The sequence below is a fragment of the Engystomops pustulosus genome, unplaced genomic scaffold (genome assembly GCF_040894005.1).
Source record: "Engystomops pustulosus unplaced genomic scaffold, aEngPut4.maternal MAT_SCAFFOLD_163, whole genome shotgun sequence".
Classification (NCBI taxonomy): domain Eukaryota; kingdom Metazoa; phylum Chordata; class Amphibia; order Anura; family Leptodactylidae; genus Engystomops; species Engystomops pustulosus.
The window spans coordinates 215,001-224,948 of record NW_027285043.1 but is presented as its reverse complement, the minus strand read 5'-3'; positions in this window follow the sequence as shown (position 1 = coordinate 224,948).

Sequence of the window (9,948 nt, the reverse complement as noted above, 5' to 3'; positions counted from 1 at the left end):
GTGGTCCTCGCCCGGCAGTGAGAAACCAGAGTCGCCCTCTCTCCGGTTCTTTTTCACCATTCCGGAGCTCTGGAATCTGCCGTACTCCGAGTGACCGAGGACGCTTCCAGGAGGGCGGCAGCGAGAGGCAGAGTGCCACCGGTCGGGTCCCCGGTTCTCCCACACTTTGAAATTTTTTCCCCGTTTGTACTGGTGGGATGGAGAGAGAGCGTGGCTTAAGCGCCCTCTGCCCCGCGGTCCGCCCTGGCTAGCCTTACGCCGGTGGTTCGCCAGGCCACCGGCACCTTGTATGGCGGGGACGGCGTGGCTTATGCGCCCGTCAACCCACCTGCTCGCCCCGGCTAGCCTTTTACCCGGAGGGCGCCACGCTCCGGGTACCAGTGAGCGGCACGAACCCAGTCATACCATGCCGCTCACCTCGCGCCCTCTCCGGCCTCCGCCGCGGAGACCTCCCGCTCTGTTCTGCGGAGAGCGATGACGGGCACAATCTACAAAGTCCCCGATGGTTAAGGACGTAGACTGTTGAGCGGGACCTACACACTCTTGTAGCCGAAGGGGCTCGCCATTTCCCGCAGAAAATGGATCACCTCCCGCAGAGGAACATGAAATGCCCCTTCCCGCGGGACCCGAAGGACCGCCCTGTCCGAGCAGGCCTCCAGGACCACGGCACGCAAAAGCGACTCAGTCCCGCTGGCATTACGGATCTGACTTAGTGCAAAAGCCTGGCAGAGTCGACCAAAACTCCCCTTCTCTGACCGGTATTTTTGCTGCTTCTCTCTGCCGCCGAAGGTGCACTGAAAGTCGGACCGGTCGGTTTTGGTCTGCGGTTCTTCCGAGAGGTGCCCGTCTCGGGGTTCTTTTTCAGCAGCCTTCGAAGGCGATCCGGCGGGCAAGCCAGGGGTTGGCAGCCGCCGGCGGTAAGCCTTCCCCGGCAGGAGCAGGGCAGCTCGGACCGCAAAATTTTTTCGACTTTCGCCGAGGACAAAAAGCCCAGCCACTTAGAAAGCCTGCCGCGGCGCCGTCTCCTGTCAGACGTCCCCGCCGCCTGCGGTGGTCCTCGCCCGGCAGAGAGAAGCCGGATTCGCCCTCTCTCCGGTTCTTTTTCACCATTCCGGAGCTCTGAAATCTGCCGTACTCCGAGTGACCGAGGACGCTTCCAGGAGGGCGGCAGCGAGAGGCAGAGTGCCACCGGTCGGGTCCCCGGTTCTCCCACACTTAGAGAATTTTTCGCTTGGTGCTGCTGCGAGGACGTAGGTCTTTCGACCGGGGCAAGCCTGGAGGGCGGTAGCCGGGTTTGGCGCCCTATTCCCGGCTAGCTCTCGGCGGCTTCACCCGGTTGGAGCTCCGACTTCCATGGGCATGTTCCTCACCGGGACCTACGACAAAGTGTGGCCGAGGGACAGTGACACATTCCCGGGTAGCCTGAGTGGCTGCTCCCGCTGAGCCACTTCCATGGGCATTATTCCTCCCCGGGACTTGCCGCCAAGTCTTGGCCGGGGGACAGTGACACATTCCCGGCTAGCCTGAGTGGCTGCTCCCGCTGAGCCACTTCCATGGGCATTATTCCTCCCCGGGACTTGCCGCCAAGTCTTGGCCGGGGGACAGTGACACATTCCCGGGTAGCCTGAGTGGCTGCTCCCGCTGAGCCACTTCCATGGGCATTATTCCTCCCCGGGACTTGCCGCCAAGTCTTGGCCGGGGGACAGTGACACATTGCCGGGTAGCCTGAGTGGCTGCTCCCGCTGAGCTCTTACTTCCATGGGCATGTTCCTGACCGGGACCAACTACCAAGTGTGGCCGGGTTTCGAGCTCCAAACTCGGCTTGCACTTGGTGGCCAAGGGGGTCCCCTCCGCTCCAGGAAGGGCGCCCTCCAGCGGGCAGACGAGGGTACTTCTAGTCTGCCCGAGCTCCATGGGGCCCCTCTCGCCCCTAGGCTCCCCGCCCAGGGTTCCAGGGTCCCGGCTACAGCCACCCAGCCGAGTCCCATATAGGGTACCGGGCCTGGCAGGAATCATGCCGGAATTAGTGAGACCTCCTCGGCCGCGGCTCAGCCGCAAAACTCCCTTTCGCGGTTCTCTTCCCACCAACTTCCATGGGCATGTTCCTCACCGGGACCTCCGACCAAGTGTGGCCGGGGAACAGTCACCCATGCCCGGGCAGCCTCAGCGAGTGCTCCCGCTGAGGTCAACTTGGAGGTTGGAGCTCCGACTTCCATGGGCACTATTCCTCCCCGGGACCTGCCGCCAAGTCTGGCCGGGGGACAGTGACACATTCCCGGGTAGCCTGAGCGGATGCTCCCGCTGAACTCTTTAGTTCCATGGGCATGTTCCTCATCAGGAACCCAACGACCAAGGGTGGCCGAGGGACAGTGACACATTCTCGGGTAGCCTGAGTGGCTGCTCCCGCTGAGCTACTTCCATGAGCACTATTCCTCCCCGGGACCTGCCGCCAAGTCTGGCCGGGGGACAGTGACACATTCCCGGGTAGCCTGAGTGGCTGCTCCCGCTGAGCTACTTCCATGGGCACTATTCCTCCCCGGGACTTGCCGCCAAGTCTTGGCCGGGGGACAGTGACACATTCCCGGGTAGCCTGAGTGGCTGCTCCCGCTGAGGTACTTCCATGAGCACTATTCCTCCCCGGGACTTGCCGCCAAGTCTTGGCCGGGGGACAGTGACACATTCCCGGGTAGCCTGAGTGGCTGCTCCCGCTGAGCTCCGACTTCCATGGCCATGTTCCTCACCGGGACCTCCGACCAAGCCTGGCCGGGTTTCGAGCTCCAAACTCGGCTTGCACTTGGTGGCCAAGGGGGTCCCCTCCGCTCCGGAAAGGGCGCCCTCCAGCGGGCAGACGAGGGTACTTCTAGTCTGCCCGAGCTCCATGGGGCCCCTCTCGCCCCTAGGCTCCCCGCCCAGGGTTCCAGGGTCCCGGCTACAGCCACCCAGCCGAGTCCCATATAGGGTACCGGGCCTGGCAGGAATCATGCCGGAATTAGTGAGACCTCCTCGGCCGCGGCTCAGCCGCAAAACTCCCTTTCGCGGTTCTCTTCCCACCAACTTCCATGGGCATGTTCCTCACCGGGACCTCCGACCAAGTGTGGCCGGGGAACAGTCACCCATGCCCGGGCAGCCTCAGCGAGTGCTCCCGCTGAGGTCAACTTGGAGGTTGGAGCTCCGACTTCCATGGGCACTATTCCTCCCCGGGACCTGCCGCCAAGTCTGGCCGGGGGACAGTGACACATTCCCGGGTAGCCTGAGCGGATGCTCCCGCTGAACTCTTTAGTTCCATGGGCATGTTCCTCATCAGGAACCCAACGACCAAGGGTGGCCGAGGGACAGTGACACATTCTCGGGTAGCCTGAGTGGCTGCTCCCGCTGAGCTACTTCCATGAGCACTATTCCTCCCCGGGACCTGCCGCCAAGTCTGGCCGGGGGACAGTGACACATTCTCGGGTAGCCTGAGTGGCTGCTCCCGCTGAGCTACTTCCATGAGCACTATTCCTCCCCGGGACCTGCCGCCAAGTCTGGCCGGGGGACAGTGACACATTCCCGGGTAGCCTGAGTGGCTGCTCCCGCTGAGCTACTTCCATGGGCACTCTTCCTCCCCGGGACTTGCCGCCAAGTCTTGGCCGGGGGACAGTGACACATTCCCGGGTAAGCCTGAGCGGCTGCTCCCGCTGAACTCTTACTTCCATGGGCACTATTCCTCCCCGGGACTTGCCGCCAAGTCTTGGCCGGGGGACAGTGACACATTCCCGGGTAGCCTGAGTGGCTGCTCCCGCTGAGCTCCGACTTCCATGGCCATGTTCCTCACCGGGACCTCCGACCAAGCCTGGCCGGGTTTCGAGCTCCAAACTCGGCTTGCACTTGGTGGCCAAGGGGGTCCCCTCCGCTCCGGGAAGGGCGCCCTCCAGCGGGCAGACGAGGGTACTTCTAGTCTGCCCGAGCTCCATGGGGCCCCTCTCGCCCCTAGGCTCCCCGCCCAGGGTTCCAGGGTCACGGATCCAACCACCATGCCGAGTCCGGTTTGGGGACCGGGAATGGCAGGAATCAAGCCGGGATCGGTGCGCCCTCCTCGGCCGCGGCTTAGCGCAAAAACTCCCTTTCGCGGTTCTCTTCCCTTCAACTTCCATGGGCACGTTCCACACCGGGACCTACGACCAAGTGAGCCCGGGGAACAGTCACCCATGCCCGGGCAGCCTCAGCAAGTGCTCCAGCTGAGGTCAATTTGGAGTTTGGAGCTCCGACTTCCATGGGCATGTTCCTCACCGGGACCTACGACCAAGCGTGGCCGAGAACAGTGACACATTCCCGGGTAAGCCTTAGCGGCTTCTCCCGCTGAGCTCCTACTTCCATGAGCACTATTCCTCCCCGGGACTTGCCGCCAAGTCTGGCCTGGGGGGACAGTGACACATTCCCGGGAAGCCTGTGCGGCTGCTCCCGCTAGGCTCTTACTTCCATGGGCATTATTCCTCCCCGGGACTTGCCGCCAAGTCTGGCCGGGGGACAGTGACTCTTGGCCGGATAGGCCAAGTGGCTTCTCCCGCTGACTTGCCCCTTTGGAAGTAGTAGCTCCTACTTCCATGGGCATTATTCCTCTCCGGGACCTACTGCCAAGTGTGGCCGGGGAACAGTGACTCTTGGCCGTATAGGCCAAGTGGCTTCTCCCGCTGACTTGCCCCTTTGGAAGTAGGAGCTACGACTTCCATGGGCATTATTCCTCCCCGGGACCTACTGCCAAGTGTGGCCGGGGAACAGTGACTCTTGGCCGGATAGGCCAACTGGCTGCTCCCGCTTAAGTGCCCCTTTGGAAGTAGTAGCTCTCACTTCCATGGGCATTATTCCTCTCGCTGACCTACAGCCAGGTGTCTTCACCCTTTGGAAGTAGTAGCTCCTACTTCCGTGGGCATCATTCCTCCCCGGGACTTGCCGCCAAGTCAGGCCGGGGGACAGTGACATGTGGCCGGATAGGCCAAGTGGCTTCTCCCGCTGACTTGCCCCTTTGGAAGTAGTAGCTCCTACTTCCATGGGCATTATTCCTCCCCGGGACTTGCAGCCAAGTCTGGCCGGGGGACAGTGACTCTTGGCCGGATAGGCCAAGTGGCTTCTCCCGCTGACCTCACCCTTTGGAAGTAGTAGCTCCTACTTCCATGGGCATTATTCCTCCCCGGGACTTGCAGCCAAGTCTGGCCGGGGGACAGTGACTCTTGGCCGGATAGGCCAAGTGGCTTCTCCCGCTGACCTCACCCTTTGGAAGTAGGAGCTCCTACTTCCATGGGCATTATTCCTCCCCGGGACTTGCCGCCAAGTCTGGCCGGGGGACAGTGACATGTGGCCGGTCAGGCCAAGTGGCTTCTCCCGCTGACTTGCCCCTTTGGAAGTAGTAGCTCCTACTTCCATGGGCATTATTCCTCCCCGGGACCTACTGCCAAGTGTGGCCGGGGAACAGTGACCCTTGGCCGGATAGGCCAAGTGGCTTCTCCCGCTGACTTGCCCCTTTGGAAGTAGTAGCTCCTACTTCCATGGGCATTATTCCTCCCCGGGACCTACTGCCAAGTGTGGCCGGGGAACAGTGACCCTTGGCCGGATAGGCCAAGTGGCTTCTCCCGCTGACTTGCCCCTTTGGAAGTAGTAGCTCCTACTTCCATGGGCATTATTCCTCCCCGGGACCTACTGCCAAGTGTGGCCGGGGAACAGTGACCCTTGGCCGGGTAGGCCAAGTGGCTTCTCCCGCTGACTTGCCCCTTTGGAAGTAGTAGCTCCTACTTCCATGGGCATTATTCCTCCCCGGGACCTACTGCCAAGTGTGGCCGGGGAACAGTGACCCTAAACCGGGTAGGCCAAGTGGCTTCTCCCGCTGACTTGCCCCTTTGGAAGTAGTAGCTCCTACTTCCATGGGCATTATTCCTCCCCGGGACCTACTGCCAAGTGTGGCCGGGGAACAGGGACCCTTGGCCGGGTAGACCAAGTGGCTTCTCCCGCTGACTTGCCCCTTTGGAAGTAGAGGCTCCTACTTCCATGGGCATTATTCCTCCCCGGGACCTACTGCCAAGTGTGGCCGGGGAACAGTGACCCTTGGCCGGATAGGCCAAGTGGCTTCTCCCGCTGACTTGCCCCTTTGGAAGTAGTAGCTCCTACTTCCATGGGCATTATTCCTCCCCGGGACCTACTGCCAAGTGTGGCCGGGGAACAGTGACCCTTGGCCGGATAGGCCAAGTGGCTTCTCCCGCTGACTTGCCCCTTTGGAAGTAGTAGCTCCTACTTCCATGGGCATTATTCCTCCCCGGGACCTACTGCCAAGTGTGGCCGGGGAACAGTGACCCTTGGCCGGGTAGGCCAAGTGGCTTCTCCCGCTGACTTTCCCCTTTGGAAGTAGAGGCTCCTACTTCCATGGGCATTATTCCTCCCCGGGACCTACTGCCAAGTGTGGCCGGGGAACAGTGACCCTTGGCCGGATAGGCCAACTGGCTGCTCCCGCTGACTTGCCCCTTTGGAAGTAGAGGCTCCTACTTCCATGGGCATTATTCCTCCCCGGGACCTACTGCCAAGTGTGGCCGGGGAACAGTGACCCTTGGCCGGATAGGCCAACTGGCTGCTCCCGCTGACTTGCCCCTTTGGAAGTTGGAGCTCTTACTTCCATGGGCATTATACCTCTCGGGCACTTAGAGCCAAGTGTCTTCACCCTTTGGAGGTAGTAGCTCCTACTTCCATGGGCATTATTCCTCCCCGGGACCTACTGCCAAGTGTGGCCGGGGAACAGTGACTCTTGGCCGGATAGGCCAACTGGCTTCTCCCGCTGACTTGCCCCTTTGGAAGTAGGAGCTCTTACTTCCATGGGCATTATTCCTCCTCGGGACCTACTGCCAAGTGTGGCCGGGGAACAGTGACTCTTGGCCGGATAGGCCAACTGGCTTCTCCCGCTGACTTGCCCCTTTGGAAGTAGGAGCTCTTACTTCCATGGGCATTATTCCTCCCCGGGACCTACTGCCAAGTGTGGCCGGGGAACAGTGACCCTTGGCCGGATAGGCCAACTGGCTGCTCCCGCTGACTTGCCCCTTTGGAAGTAGAGGCTCCTACTTCCATGGGCATTATTCCTCCCCGGGACCTACTGCCAAGTGTGGCCGGGGAACAGTGACCCTTGGCCGGATAGGCCAACTGGCTGCTCCCGCTGACTTGCCCCTTTGGAAGTAGGAGCTCTTACTTCCATGGGCATTATACCTCTCGGGGTCTTAGAGCCAAGTGTCTTCACCCTTTGAAGGTAGTAGCTCCTACTTCCATGGGCATTATTCCTCCCCGGGACCTACTGCCAAATGTGGCCGGGGAACAGTGACTCTAGGCCGGATAGGCCAACTGGCTTCTCCCGCTGACTTGCCCCTTTGGAAGTAGTAGCTCCTACTTCCATGGGCATTATTCCTCCCCGGGACCTACTGCCAAGTGTGGCCGGGGAACAGTGACTCTTGGCCGGATAGGCCAACTGGCTTCTCCCGCTGACTTGCCCCTTTGGAAGTAGTAGCTCCTACTTCCATGGGCATTATTCCTCCCCGGGACCTACTGCCTAGTGTAGCCGGGGAACAGTGACTCTTGGCCGGATAGGCCAACTGGCTTCTCCCGCTGACTTGCCCCTTTGGAAGTAGGAGCTCTTACTTCCAAGGGCATTACACCTCTCGGGCACTTAGAGCCAAGTGTCTTCACCCTTTGGAGGTAGTAGCTCCTACTTCCATGGGCATTATTCCTCCCAGGGACCTACTGCCAAATGTGGCCGGGGAACAGTGACTCTAGGCCGGATAGGCCAACTGGCTTCTCCCGCTGACTTGCCCCTTTGGAAGTAGTAGCTCCTACTTCCATGGGCATTATTCCTCCCCGGGACCTACTGCCTAGTGTGGCCGGGGAACAGTGACTCTTGGCCGGATAGGCCAACTGGCTTCTCCCGCTGACTTGCCCCTTTGGAAGTAGTAGCTCCTACTTCCATGGGCATTATTCCTCCCCGGGACCTACTGCCTAGTGTAGCCGGGGAACAGTGACTCTTGGCCGGATAGGCCAACTGGCTTCTCCCGCTGACTTGCCCCTTTGGAAGTAGGAGCTCTTACTTCCAAGGGCATTACACCTCTCGGGCACTTAGAGCCAAGTGTCTTCACCCTTTGGAGGTAGTAGCTCCTACTTCCATGGGCATTATTCCTCCCAGGGACCTACTGCCAAATGTGGCCGGGGAACAGTGACTCTAGGCCGGATAGGCCAACTGGCTTCTCCCGCTGACTTGCCCCTTTGGAAGTAGTAGCTCCTACTTCCATGGGCATTATTCCTCCCCGGGACCTACTGCCTAGTGTGGCCGGGGAACAGTGACTCTTGGCCGGATAGGCCAACTGGCTTCTCCCGCTGACTTGCCCCTTTGGAAGTAGGAGCTCCTACTTCCATGGGCATTATTCCTCCCCGGGACTTGCCGCCAAGTCTGGCCGGGGGACAGTGACACTTGGCCGGGTAGGCGAAGTGGCTTCTCCCGCTGACTTGCCCCTTTGGAAGTAGGAGCTCCTACTTCCATGGGCATTATTCCTCCCCGGGACTTGCCGCCAAGTCTGGCCGGGGAACAGTGACATGCGGCCGGATACGGCCGAGCGGCTGCTCCCGCTGACGTCATCACTTTGGAAGTAGGAGCTCCTACTTCCATGGGCTTGTTCCTCCCCGGGACTTGCCGCCAAGTCTGGCCGGGGGACAGTGACATGTGGCCGGATAGGCCAACTGGCTGCTCCCGCTGAGCTCCTACTTCCATGGGCTTGCCCCTCCCCGGGACTTGCCGCCAAGTCTGGCCGGGGAACAGTGACATGCGGCCGGATACGGCCGAGCGGCTGCTCCCGCTGACGTCATCACTTTGGAAGTAGGAGCTCCTACTTCCATGGGCTTGTTCCTCCCCGGGACTTGCCGCCAAGTCTGGCCGGGGGACAGTGACATGTGGCCGCATAGGCCAACTGGCTGCTCCCGCTGAGCTCCTACTTCCATGGGCTTGCCCCTCCCCGGGACTTGCCGCCAAGTCTGGCCGGGGGACAGTGACATGCCGCCGGATACGGCCGAGCGGCTGCTCCCGCTGACGTCATCACTTTGGAAGTAGGAGCTCCTACTTCCATGGGCTTGTTCCTCCCCGGGACTTGCCGCCAAGTCTGGCCGGGGGACAGTGACATGTGGCCGCATAGGCCAACTGGCTGCTCCCGCTGAGCTCCTACTTCCATGGGCTTGTTCCTCCCCGGGACTTGCCGCCAAGTCTGGCCGGGGGACAGTGACATGCCGCCGGATACGGCCGAGCGGCTGCTCCCGCTGACGTCATCACTTTGGAAGTAGGAGCTCCTACTTCCATGGGCTTGTTCCTCCCCGGGACTTGCCGCCAAGTCTGGCCGGGGGACAGTGACATGTGGCCGGATAGGCCAACTGGCTGCTCCCGCTGAGCTCCTACTTCCATGGGCTTGCCCCTCCCCGGGACTTGCCGCCAAGTCTGGCCGGGGAACAGTGACATGCGGCCGGATACGGCCGAGCGGCTGCTCCCGCTGACGTCATCACTTTGGAAGTAGGAGCTCCTACTTCCATGGGCTTGTTCCTCCCCGGGACTTGCCGCCAAGTCTGGCCGGGGGACAGTGACATGTGGCCGGATAGGCCAACTGGCTGCTCCCGCTGAGCTCCTACTTCCATGGGCTTGCCCCTCCCCGGGACTTGCCGCCAAGTCTGGCCGGGGGACAGTGACATGCGGCCGGATACGGCCGAGCGGCTGCTCCCGCTGACGTCATCACTTCGGAAGTCCATGCTCGGGGCAAGGCTCGCACTCCAGGCGAGAACCAGCTCTGCGGGGCCGGCGGCGCGTGCTTGGCCGAGCCCCCGTGACCAACGGGGGCTAGACGTCGGAGGCATGCCCGCAGAGGTGCACCCCTCGCCGGCCACACTCTCTGACATCCTCCGGCCTCTGCTCCGCGC